This window comes from Tupaia chinensis, unplaced genomic scaffold (assembly GCF_000334495.1).
Source record: "Tupaia chinensis unplaced genomic scaffold, TupChi_1.0 Scaffold000046_3, whole genome shotgun sequence".
NCBI classification, from domain to species: Eukaryota; Metazoa; Chordata; class Mammalia; order Scandentia; family Tupaiidae; genus Tupaia; species Tupaia belangeri.
The window spans coordinates 209,234-221,959 of record NW_006159504.1 but is presented as its reverse complement, the minus strand read 5'-3'; positions in this window follow the sequence as shown (position 1 = coordinate 221,959).

Here is a 12,726-nt window from a genome sequence, read left to right as displayed (position 1 = left end):
ATATATACTCCAAATATAGATTATTATGGATTTTATGCATTGTAAGTGCACATACAATATCTAAACATGAAATTATTGTAGTAGAAGAGTAACAATGGATATTGATAAAGTTTTTTTTTTTTTTTGAGAGGATTTTGCTATAGGGTGCATGTGTTCACCTGAAAGACAGAGAGAAACAGAAAGTGAGAAATCACCCCCTGGGGGGATGGTCACACCACAATCCCTTCTCCTCGATTCTCCTCTTGGGATCTTGGGCATGCACACACACCTGCCTGGCATGACTTTAAGCCACCAGGTCCAGGACTTGAACCATGGTTGACCACATGGGAGCCCAGCAACATAGTCATTATGCCAACTGCTGGTCCCAATAAATTTATATATTAATATATTTAAGTGACACTAATTAGGTAGGTTGCTTCATTAAAATTTATAATTTTCTCTTTGTTTTAGATGGGTCAACCTCTTTATACACTTCTATAAAGACTGTTTACCAAATGATCTCTAAATACTAGTAGGATAATATCAGACAGTTTGTCCTGCAACTGTAAGCAGCCATAAGAAATGGAGAAAACATATATTCCAACTTTCGTGCATTAGACAATGAACAGCACAGAATTCTGATCTTTGAGAAAAAATAAATAAGATAGGCTGTAGCATTTCTCTAGATTTTTGGGGGGGATATATTTCTGTTCATAGTTCAGGGAGAGAGATCTCATGTAGAGGAGAGACAGAATGGAGCTTAGGGAACCTGAGGATGCTATCAGTTATGAGACTGAGTTCCAAAGCTATATATATCTATATATATTTAACTTTGTAAAATAAATATAATTTTAGTTAATTGTGGGGCAACATCAAGTGATCTAACATATGTGTTACTTGAGTCCCAAAAGGATGATAAGAGTTCAAAGAAAAAGCATTTAAAAATAGTGGTGAATAATTACCAACCCCAAGGACATGGTAACAAATAATTTTACAAAAGTGATAAAGACTTAAAGGCAGTCATAAAAACAAACATTATATATGAGGAATGACAACAGACTTCTTGTCAGAGATTATGCAAGCCAGAAGGCATTCAAATAGTTTGAAAGTGTTCCAAGAATAAAACCAACTTAATACTCTAAAATTGTGTTTTTTTTTGTTGTTGTTGTTGTTGCTGTTTTTTGTGTTGTGTCGGAGGGTGTGTGCACTCATCAGAGATTGAGAGAAAGAGCAGGCGAGTGAGTGAAGGAAAATGAGAAAATATCTCCTTAAGTAATGATCACGCTGCAGTTCTGTCTCCTTTACTTCTCTCTCCTGTCAGGATTTTGAGTATGCCCTTGCATGTGCCAGCATGTTTCTCAAGCCCCTGGATCTGGAACTCAAACTACAGTAAGCTGGGTGGGATCTAGTTGCCTTAACCACTAAGTCATGGGCTGTCTCATCAATTTAGAATTTTATACTCAGTGAACACTTGCTTCTAAATATGAAAGTACGATAAAAACTTCTTTTTGCAAACTAAAGAGAACTTACGACCATCAGACCTGAATGACAACACCTGTTAAATGTAAATGTACATTATCAAATGATGTTATCACATAAACGAACATATGATTCACACAAAGGAATCAACAGCATGAAAAAAACACAATGGTATGGGTGAGTTTATCAATAAAATATGTTTTTTTTTATTTTTTAAGGAATGTAATTATTTAAACCTAAAGTAATAACAGTATATTACGAGGCTTATAAAATGCAAGTAAAAGGTATGATGAAAATAGTGCAAATAACATGGGGGATAAACTGGAAGGATACTGTTTTAAAGTTTTCTTTTTGAAAAAAAAATTTTTTTGCATTTTTCCACAATCATGTACTTTACATATCAACAATTTTTGCTCCTACTCCATAGTTCTTGACAGTTAATAGATAAACAACTTTCAAAATTTCAAAAAACTGAATTTTAGAAATAACTTTCAAAATATTTGTGATAATCTGTTTGTGACTCTATAATAACAGAGACAGTATGGTTTTAAGTATTTTATGGCAGGTTATTTTATGGCACGAGTTCTTTCAAATACTTCTCTAATCCTCTCTACCAGGGAGAACTGCTTATGGTTCCAGGCTATCTTTCCAAAAGCTTCTGTTGCGTTTCTTTGGATCAACCTTAGTTCTCTAGCTTTCTGGCCATATCTTCAGATGTGAATTTCCAGTCAAGGCCCTGGCAATAGCGAGTATTTCCAATTTCTGATGCAAGGCAATGGGTATTACTGAACTTATGTGAATCACCATTCTGCTACAAAATAAGAATACTCACAAATATTTTACCAGTTCCGGAGGAATCAGAAAGGGAGAAAAGTTTATGTTTCAATTTCAAAACACACAAATGAAAATTTTTTTTTAACAAATTGCTGAATCTATGAACAACTCAAAAGAAACAAAAATCCTTAAATCTGGAAAGCAAAGCATAGAAGAAAATCAGTAATGTTTTAGTCAAAAGTCATAAAATTCTATTTCACCAGTTCAGTCTCATGTAATTAATCTCTCTTCTGTTGAATTTGCAGTGTTACTGTGGTCTGACCTTTCCGCTTGGATCCTGGAAGTTAATATTCAACATTATTGATATTTCTGAGCTTGTACTTGCCATTAATTTGGTCATTTTCTTAGTTGCCTTTTGTGCTCTTATTTCTGCTTGTCTCTCTTTAGTTTTCCTGCTATGTGAAAGACAATATTCAATGGTTGGGGCCAGCAGGTGGAATGGTTTTTAAGGGCAGTGGACTCCCACATGGCCAACCACGATTCGAGTCCCAGACCTGGCGACTTGCTTTCTCACTTTCTCTCTCTCTCTCTCTGTCCCTCTCTGGTCAAATTAAAATAAGTAAATAAATAAATAGATAAGTTTAAAAATATTATTAAAAAAAGGTAAAGACGATATTCAGTAGTCTACTAAATGAAGTTGAAGATGAATGATCTAAAATCCTAGAACTATCATACAATAAGTAAATGATAAATAAGATGAAGTATAGATAAGAAACCAGCAGTGGAGATGAAATGTAGTGGAGGGCTGGTTCTGTGGTATGATGGTTAAGTGCTAAGCATAGGGTTTCAGAGCTGACATGGCCAAGCAAGAATTGAATCATTGCCCCAGATCCTTCAAAAACATTCTTGGTGCATATGCATGCATGCTCAAAATCCTGACTGGATGGAGAAATGAAGGGAAAAGAATGATAGGGACCAGCAGTTAGCATAATTGCTATGTCGCTGGAATCCCATGTAGTCAACTGCGGTTCGAGTCCTGGACCGAGTGGCTTAAAACTCATGCCGGACACATGTGCGTGTGTGCCCAAGATCCCGAGAGGAGAATGGAGGAGAAGAGATTGCGGCGTGACCATCCCCTCTGGGGGGTGATTTCTCGCGTTCTGTCTCTCTGTCTCTGTCTGGTGAGCGCATGCACCCTATAGCAAGCCATTTCTCTTTCTTCCTCTTTCTCTAATGAGCACACAAGCCCTCTGGGCAAGAATAAATAAGTAAATAAATAAAAAATAATACAAATTAACACTCAATTAACCCAAAAGAAGGAAAAATAGAGAAAAATGAAAACAAACAACAGATACGATAAACAAAAAACAAAAAGCAAGAAGATAGATTAAAATTCAAATATATTAATTTAATTATATTAAATGAAATTTTCATTAAAAAGGAAGTGGAGGAGGGCAGCAGGCAGCGGAGAAGTTAAGGCAACTGGATCCCACATGAACAACTGAGTGGTTCGAGTACCAGATCCAGTGGCTTGAGAATCACACCAGGTGTGTGTCTGGGTGTGTGTCCAAAATCCTAAGAAGAGAATGTAGGAGATGGCACTGCAGCATGGCTATCCTCTAGAATAGCCTGTAGGAGGAGATTTCTCATTTTCTCTCCCCTGCTCATCTCTAGAAGCCCAAGCAAACTATAACAATACTAAAAGGGGTAAGGGGGGGCTGAAAAATTGAGATCCAAATGTTTGCTGTGTAAAAAATTCTATTTTAAATATAAAGACATAGCAGGGTAAAGGTTAAAAGATGAAATAAACTGTATTATAACAAATCTAGAAGAAAAGTGGAGAGGTTGTGAAGTAGATAAAATGTATTTCAGAACAAAGAAAATGACTAGAGATAGAGGGACATTACTAGAGATAGAGGTAGTGAAAAAGTGGTCAATTCATTAATAAAATATAGTGGTCTTAAATCTTTATGTACCTAATGTTTTTAGAACTTTGCCAAACCTGTAGCAAAAATTTCCAGTTGTTAGGAAGATACGGTATGTCTACAATCATAGTTGAATAGGTAACACTCCTTTCTCAGCAATTGATAGAAAAAATATTTGCAAAATACCCAACTATTTGCAAGTTGAACAAAACATTTCTAAATAATCCATAGGTTGAAGAAGTTATTATAATAGTATTATAATAGTGTTATTTCATTTTCACCTAGCTAAAAATAAAAATATAAAACATTCTAATTTGTTCAATACTGCTAAAGTAATGTTTACTGTGAGACTGATAGCTTTAAAGGGTTCTATTAGAAAATAATTAAGTCTACAAATAAATTATATAGGTTTCTACTTTAAGAGTAGTGATCTTTGGGGTCAGCAGGTGGCATGGTGATTAAGGTGCTGAACTCTCACACGGTCAATTGCAGTTTGAGTCTCAGACCTGGTGGTTTGCTTTCTCTCTTTCTCTCTCTTTTTCTCTCTGTCTGGTGAGTGCACATGCCCTATAGCAAATTTAAAAAATAATAATGCAGGTGGAGTGGTGGTTAAGGCACTGTCCACTCCCATGTGGCTGGCAATGATTCGAGTACCAGGCCTGGAGGTTTGCTTTCCCACGTTCCCTCTCAATCTGGTCAAATGAAAAATAAATGAAGGAATAAATAAAATTAAACAAATAATTCTAAAAAATCTTTTAAAAATGAAAATATTAAATAAAATGAAATAATTATTGAAAAAAAGAGCGATGGTCTTCTAGAGAACGATCATATTGAAATGAGTACGTAGAAGGAATAGGATATTGATGATAAGAGCAGAAGCCAATGAAATAGAAAAGCGAATGAACAGAGCAAATCAACCAGTCCACAGGTTGCTTTTCTGCATAAATCAGGAAAAAAGTCCTAAATCCAAATCTTGGTAAATTATTAGGTTGTTTGAAGTAAGCTAAATTGACTAGAGAAGGAAAGTAGGGGATATGACCCTGCTTTCAGAGATGCCTTCCATTTTTCCAACATATTTCACTGTCTAGGGTTGCTTAATGGTTTGTTGGAATGTTGTTAAGAATAATTTGAAGCTCATTAAAATGGATAATATCCCAGATAACACAGTAATTTCTGCATGTCTTTTTGAAAGGGAGTTTGAAACTATCACCCACAGGACTGCGAATAAAGGCATAGTTGCTGATGTGACTGAGATAGGGCCTTTTGTCTAAAAGATAGAGGTTTGGCATTCTAATCTGTAATATTTGGAAACCTGAATAGATCGTCAATGTATTTCTAACTGTTGAATGTATTTGTAAACTGCCAGTGCATTGATAACTGAAGCAGGAATTCAAGTATTTAGAGAATGCATGTAAACTAAGCTTAATTAATGAGCTGAGTAGCAAAGTAATTGTAACTCCACCCTGATTATTACAACCTCTTCACTGTCGATGGGGTTAAGATTTGTACTGGATGCAGAACTCAAGTGACATGTTTTCTAGATAAAGTACTATTTCCAGCCCTGCTCTCATTCGTCCTAAACTATCTTGTTTCCCTTCTTCATGCGATATTCAACAATTTATACTTCCTCCTTCTTTCGGCTTTCTTGATGAATTTTCATTTTCCAAATAAAAGTTATTTCATCTTGTTCCCTTTCTTTTGACTGCAGTGTGGCTTTGAGATTTCTTTTGTTGAATTCCCATTGCTCCTTTCTCCTTCCTGCCCTTCTGTTTGCACACGCAGCACAGGATGAAAATTGTAAATATGAGAATGGTGAGCCATATCTGAAAATTACATTTTGGACCCATCCACTTGGCTGTGCTTTTCAGTGACTTTTTAGTACTGTATAGAAACAAATTCTTTTTAATAGATTTGAGAGTTTGAAAAAAATTTTTCCTTGCCATATCATATCTTCCCAACTTAGCTACTATATCTTGGATATTTGGTAGATATTCAGTATTACTCTTGTCGATCAGGAAACAACCTCCAGTGGATTGATAGCATCTTCAAACTTTTAAAAACTATTTTCAAACAATGTAGTTACTGCTCTAGCAAAGTAGTCATAAGAGGAAGAAGCATTCCTTGATAAATGCTATTAATAAATGCAGAGAAGATATCCAAACTACGAGTGTCATTGATTAAAACCATAATTTGGGGGATAAAAATTGGTACAAGTCACAGACTTAATAATAAGCTTATGAAACTAGCTATGAATCATAATTGTTTGTATGCTCTGTTTTTTCCTAATTGCCAGAGTACCTGTGCAGCTAATTGGAGAGAGTTTCAGAGAGAGAAATAGAGAGAGAAGGAGAAAGCACACCAACAGGTTGGGACTGCGTCACAATCCTTTCTCATCCATTCTCCACCCTGTCGGGATGTGGGGCACGCACACGTGTAAGTGCGTGTACACACACACATGTACATCAAAGCGTTTTTCAAGCCACCAGGGCCAAAATTCAAAATGTAATTAGTCATGTGATATAGCCAGCTCCTTTAACCACTAGGCCATGGCACTGGTCCTGTGTGTGTGCTGGTTCACCAAATTACGTCTAATTTTTCTTGTCTTTATGTTTTCTGTGCATACACCCATCTCTTTTCACTTTTTTCTTAAGAAATTCTTTAATATAATTTATTGGGTATGCTTCTTAATAAACTTCAGAAACATTCTAGAATTTTGTGTAAAGCTTAATTACCTGTAATTTGCCTTATAAATAGTTATTAAATATGATATTTCCCGTTCAGCAGGAATTAGATATCTTAAAGACATTGAGGATTACTTTTTAATTGTACATGTATTTCAGACATTTATTTCTGAAATATTTTGTATATATTCCATTAACTATGGGTTGGGTCTTTTGGTTTCCAGCATGTATTTTGGCCAGTCATAGAAATTGAAGAATACATTGACTTTTGTATATTTATCTGGCATGTACCTATATCGCAACTAGATTTCCAACTCTTAAGGACTAACCTGGAATCCACACTTTGAAAATAATTCCTGAGTTCATATTATGTTATGTAATTATATTATAACTAGGTTCCCAACCCACAGAGACTAATTGGGAGCCTGCATTTTGGAAATAATTACTGGATTCATATAATGTTATGTAGAAATAGTTTTCTAGAATTTTTTTCAAACTGTGTAGTAGGAAATGATATTTCATATGGTCACATTGGTAGTGTTGTCTTCTGTACTAATAGCTTAATACTCTAGAATAGTGATAAGCATTTTTCTCGGGCATAATTGCTGTTGTGGGAAGTAAGTTGGTGAGTTTTTGTATTTTTTGACATAGTAACTATTAAATTTTACTGTGTCATACCTTGAGGAAATAATCCATACGATTTTTGGTGTTTTAAGCCTATATTTCTTTTTTGCCATTGCACGGTATCAATATTTGTATACTTCCTGTGGACATTTAATAACTGGAATGGTGTGGGTAGAGATAGTTAATGATTTTTAAATACATCCTATATAGAAATGCTTTCAATATTTATGGTATTTAATCCTCCTCACAACCCAGGGAGGTAAGAGTTATTATCTACACTTTTTCCCCCCATTGGAAAACTAGATTTAAAGTTGAGTGGCTTGCCAGATTACATCTTTATCAGGTGGTGGTACTGGGACTCAGGATTGGGTGTGTGAGATGCTAAAGCCTGCAGCCCTTTTTACTAAATTGCAGTGCTTTCCAAGAGAATGTAATTTCTATTAGGGATGTATAGAGCTTGATCTATATCTAATGGTTGTACATTTACTGTAGCATTCATTTCTTTGTTGTTCTCATTCAATTTTTAATGAGGATTTACCCGGGATAATCAGATGCTGTCATTTAATGGTGGATTTTTAGAAATGTGCTTTTGTGGAAGCCAGCCTCGTCTAGCACGGTTAGCGGTTTTAGCTACTGACTCCTGCAGGCTGTCAGCTTCCAGACTCTGACGTGCGCTCCGAACCTGAGCTCAGCAAACATTTTAAAAGCTCAGATTAAATGTGTTATCATATTGGATTGATTAAAAAGGATGATTAAAATGCATTTCTTGGAGCGCATTTGGAAAATAAATGAAAACATACTGGGACAAAAATCATCTCTAGCTCTGTAAGTTGAGAGTTTTATGATTTTTTTGATGTCCAATTCTTTGTTTTTATGTATGCACCCACACATACATGCACGTATTTTACTTATTGATTTGAATCAAACCAATTATTCTATCTTTTTACCTCCTTTTTCAACTTAACAATATATTGTGAACATTTTCACGATGTCAAAGATTAATTAAGAATATGATTTTTTAATTACCCATAAGGTCTTCTGTTGTGTGTATGTATTACAGTGTAACAGGTACATATTGTTTGGCCTTCAGGATTGCAATTATATGCACTCTGAATGTAAGTCAAAGGATGGATATGGGTATTTATCTTGAATTGTATTTATTTATCTATTTAAGAGACATTTTTGCTATAGGGCATGTGCACTCACTGGAAGGACAGAGAGACAGAAAGCAAAAAATCACCCCCCAGGGAGGATGGCTACACCACAATTCTTTCTCCTCCATTCTCTTTCTTGGGATTTTGGGCATGCATGCATGCGTGAGTTTCAAGCCTCTGGGTCCAGGACTCAAACCGAGGTCGACAACATGGGAGTCCAGTGACATAACAATTACACCATCTGCTGGTCCCACAAATGAAATTATTTTTAATATAGTTTCATCAAGCAAAGTGCCCTTGGTTGATTAGTCAAGAACCAATAGTGAGAAAATATTAATATTCATAATTTCTTTGACAATATTACCTTCAACAATTTCTCTTTTAGAAGAACTATTTAGTATTTATTTATTTATTATTATTAATTTATTATAGAGCATGTGCATTCACCAGAGAGAGAGAAAGAAAGTGTGAGAAAGCAAGCCACAAGATCTGGGATTTGAACCATGATTGGCTATGTGGGAGTTCAGTGCCTTAACCACCATGCCACCTGCTGGCCCTCAACAATTTCTCGTAATGGTCCATTCTATTTCAGGATGGATTTTAACATGAACTATCTTTCCAGTAATATCTCAAACCCTCTCCAAACATGAATTCTTGAATTAATCATTCTGCAAAGGAGTCTAATGGCTGCCAATATTTTTCTGTGTTGATGATAACAGATATAAGAACTAAGGTGATCCCTCTAGATAATAATCTTCTAAGGAAAAGTGAATTTGAAAAGTAGTTTAGATGAAATTAAATGTTAGAGTACAAACCTTGATGAGACCACTCATTACTAATGCTTCTCCTATTTTTGGCCTCCCCAGTATTTTTTCCTATACTTTCTTGAACGTGTTATCTGAACATTTTTGTTTCTCTGCAAGTGGTTTGTGAAATAAAGAGAACATTTACTTCCTATTTGACTACTTCATAATAGCTTCTAAATAGGAAAGTTGTGAGAAAATGTTCACATATAAAGTGAAGCTATTGAATTTTTTCATAAGAAGCGAGAAAAAGTTAAAAAAAAAAAAAAAACTCATTTCACCTAATGCATTTCACAGATTGCCACAAACTAAAACTCTTTGTCATTGGAAAGAAAATGCTGTTTTCCTTCAATAGGAAACAAACATATTTGCATCATAACGGAATGAGGAAGCGGTAAATAGAAGGGTACATTTTGGTTGTTGTGCAGAACGAGCTCACTGTCATAACCCTCAGACATTTGAGGAATATTTTCATACAAAAGGTGAGAATCTAATCATTTATTCATTAGACTCTATGATTTACTTCCCATACACAAATAAGTTCATTTTAAAGAATACCAAAATCTCAATGGCTTTGGGTTTGCTAGGGCAATTTCATCATCTATCCTGATGACCCTTTTAAAACTCTAGTTTTACTAGTTCGTATTTGCAGAACTATTTTTTTCCCTCATAGAGTGTGTGTGCTCACTGGAGACAGACAGAGAGAAGGAAAGTGAGAAATCACCTCCTCCCCCTCAAGTTGGATAGCACTCCACAATCCCTTCTCCTCTATTCTCCTCTCAGGATTTTGGGCACGCACATGCACCTGGTGTGAGTTTCAGGCCACTGGGTCTGGGACTCGAACTGCTGTCAGCTATGTGGAAATCCAGCACTTTAACCACCACACCATTTGTTGGTCTCCTGCAGAACTTCTTTCCCCACTTACCTTTAGTCAATATTGGACATGTCATTGATCTCTTTATCTAATTGATTTAGTCCAGCTGTCGTTCAGGGACATGTAGATTTCTTCTTCATCAGTTAGTCTTTTCCATTCTCTTCTAGCTAAGCTATGCTTTATGGCCATCATGCTATCTAATCCCGGTTTAATTCTGCATTGTCGTGTCCATTGTCACTTGCCTGGTATTATGGCCTCCCTGTCCCACCTGGACTAAAGGACCTCATTTTTGTGACTACCTTCCATTCTTGCCTTCTATTAGCTTAATTAGTTTAATCTCAATTAACTTCTAGCTTCTCCTTACCATTACCACTCTTATTTCCCCTACTCTGGAAAGAGTTGCTCATGTTTTATTTTGAGCAATATGTTAAACATCCATGCTATTTAGCCTCGCTGGAGCTTTTCCTATTGCTAAGAATACTATCACAGCCATCAGCTGTGAGTGCAGTGAGCTCTTTCAGGACTCCAGCTCCCCAGTTCTCAACAGATGCCTTCTGAACTAGTCCAGATACAGGGGACAGCTAAAGTGAGTGTTGTTACTCCGCGCTCTGCATCTCGATTAGTTCCACTTGCTTCTTCCTTCTCTGTATTTGAGAAGGTGCCCCTTATTGCAGTGTTGTCAGGCTTCAGTAAATCACAGAAGCATGTGAAGAACTTAAGAATGCGTGTTTCTTGCGTTTAGTTTAAGGACAGTGATTGAGTAGGTTTGCGGTGGGGCCCAGCAATCTGAACCCGTCTGAGGGTGCCACGTAGTTCTGTTGCAGGGGGCCACAGGCTCACTCTTAGAAACACTGCCTGAGGGAAAGGCTCACTTTCCCTTGGCCTCGGAATCAAACCTGCCCCATGAGCATTGCTTATAGAAGACAGGGCACCCAGTTAAATTTGAATTTCAGATAAGCTATGGATACTTTTTTTTTTTTTGAGAGAGATTTTCACTATAGGGTGTGTGCACACATCAGGAAGACAGAGAGAGACAGAGACAGAAAGGGAGAAATCACCCCCCAAGGGGGGATGGTCATGCCATAATCCCTTCTCCTCCATTCTCCTCTCGGGATCTTGGGCACGAACGCACACATGCCTGGCGTGAGTTTAAGCCACCGGGTCCAACACTTGAACCGGGGTCGACAACATGGGAGTTCAGTGACATAACCATTATGCTAACTGCTGGTCTCTACTATGGATATTTTTGAAAGCATTAGCTTATCCCAAATTTTGAAAGAGATTTCGAAAGAGATACTTCTGCTAAAAATACTGAGGTGTATATCATGCTGGGTGAAGTCTCTTCACAATCTAAATGATGTATAGCGATTCAATATATGAATAATAATAAAAAATATATAAATAAAAAATAAAATAAATAAATAATAAGCAATAATTTTTTTTTTTTTGGGGGGGGAGAGGTTTTCGCTATAGGGCGCGTGCGCTCGCCAGACAGACAGAGACATAGAGACAGAAAGCGAGAAATCACCCCCCAGGGGGGATGGTCACTCCGCAATCCCTTCTCCTCCATTCTCCTCTCGGGATCTTGGGCACGCACGCACACGCGCCCGGCGTGAGATTTAAGCCACCGGGTCCAAGACGCGAACCGTGGTCGACTACATGGGAGTCCAGCGACATAGCCATTACACTAACTGCTGGTTCCCTAAGCAATAAATTTTAAAAAAGAAAAAAATAATTGTTAATCTGAAATTCAAATTTACTGGGCCTCCTATTACTTTATTTTGTAAACCGGGGGCCCTATTTCTTACCCTATCTTTGGCTTTGCCTCATCTTTTTTTTTTTAATCTTCAATGAGTTTCAATAACAATTTCTTACCATGTGTCCACAAACAGGCTTGAGTCTCAGCTCTCCTTTGTGTTTGGGGCCACACTGACCCTAGCTTGGCTTCCCTTCATATTTCTCCAGACATGATCTGCCTGCGATGACTCAGCATTCCCCGCATTTCCACTAGGCCTTCCCGTAGCCTAACCTGTCTCATACCCTGGATTTCTGCTTGTTGAAACTAACTTCGCCTTTAATGCTCAACTCTGTTGCTCCCACTAGACCCTCTGTATAATTCCATCACTGTAACTGTTTCCCTCTCTTACTGGAATATTCTTGGGGGGTAGTTCCCCATTAGTCTGCGAGTTACTTCCTGGGGGACTCACTCTGTATCCCAGTGCCTCACACAGGCCAAGTGTACAGCAGGTGCTCTCAGTGTGGCTCAACAAGTCACCGTGAATGTGTAATGAAACCTTTGTTCGTCTCACTCAGTCATGGCTTGTATCCCAGCCTTGGGTTAAAAGTGTTTGTATACTTGTTTCACTCCCATCTCTCAGTCCTTATTCTTCAAAAGTTAAGGATCAATGGGTCCAGCAGTTGGTGTAAGGGCTG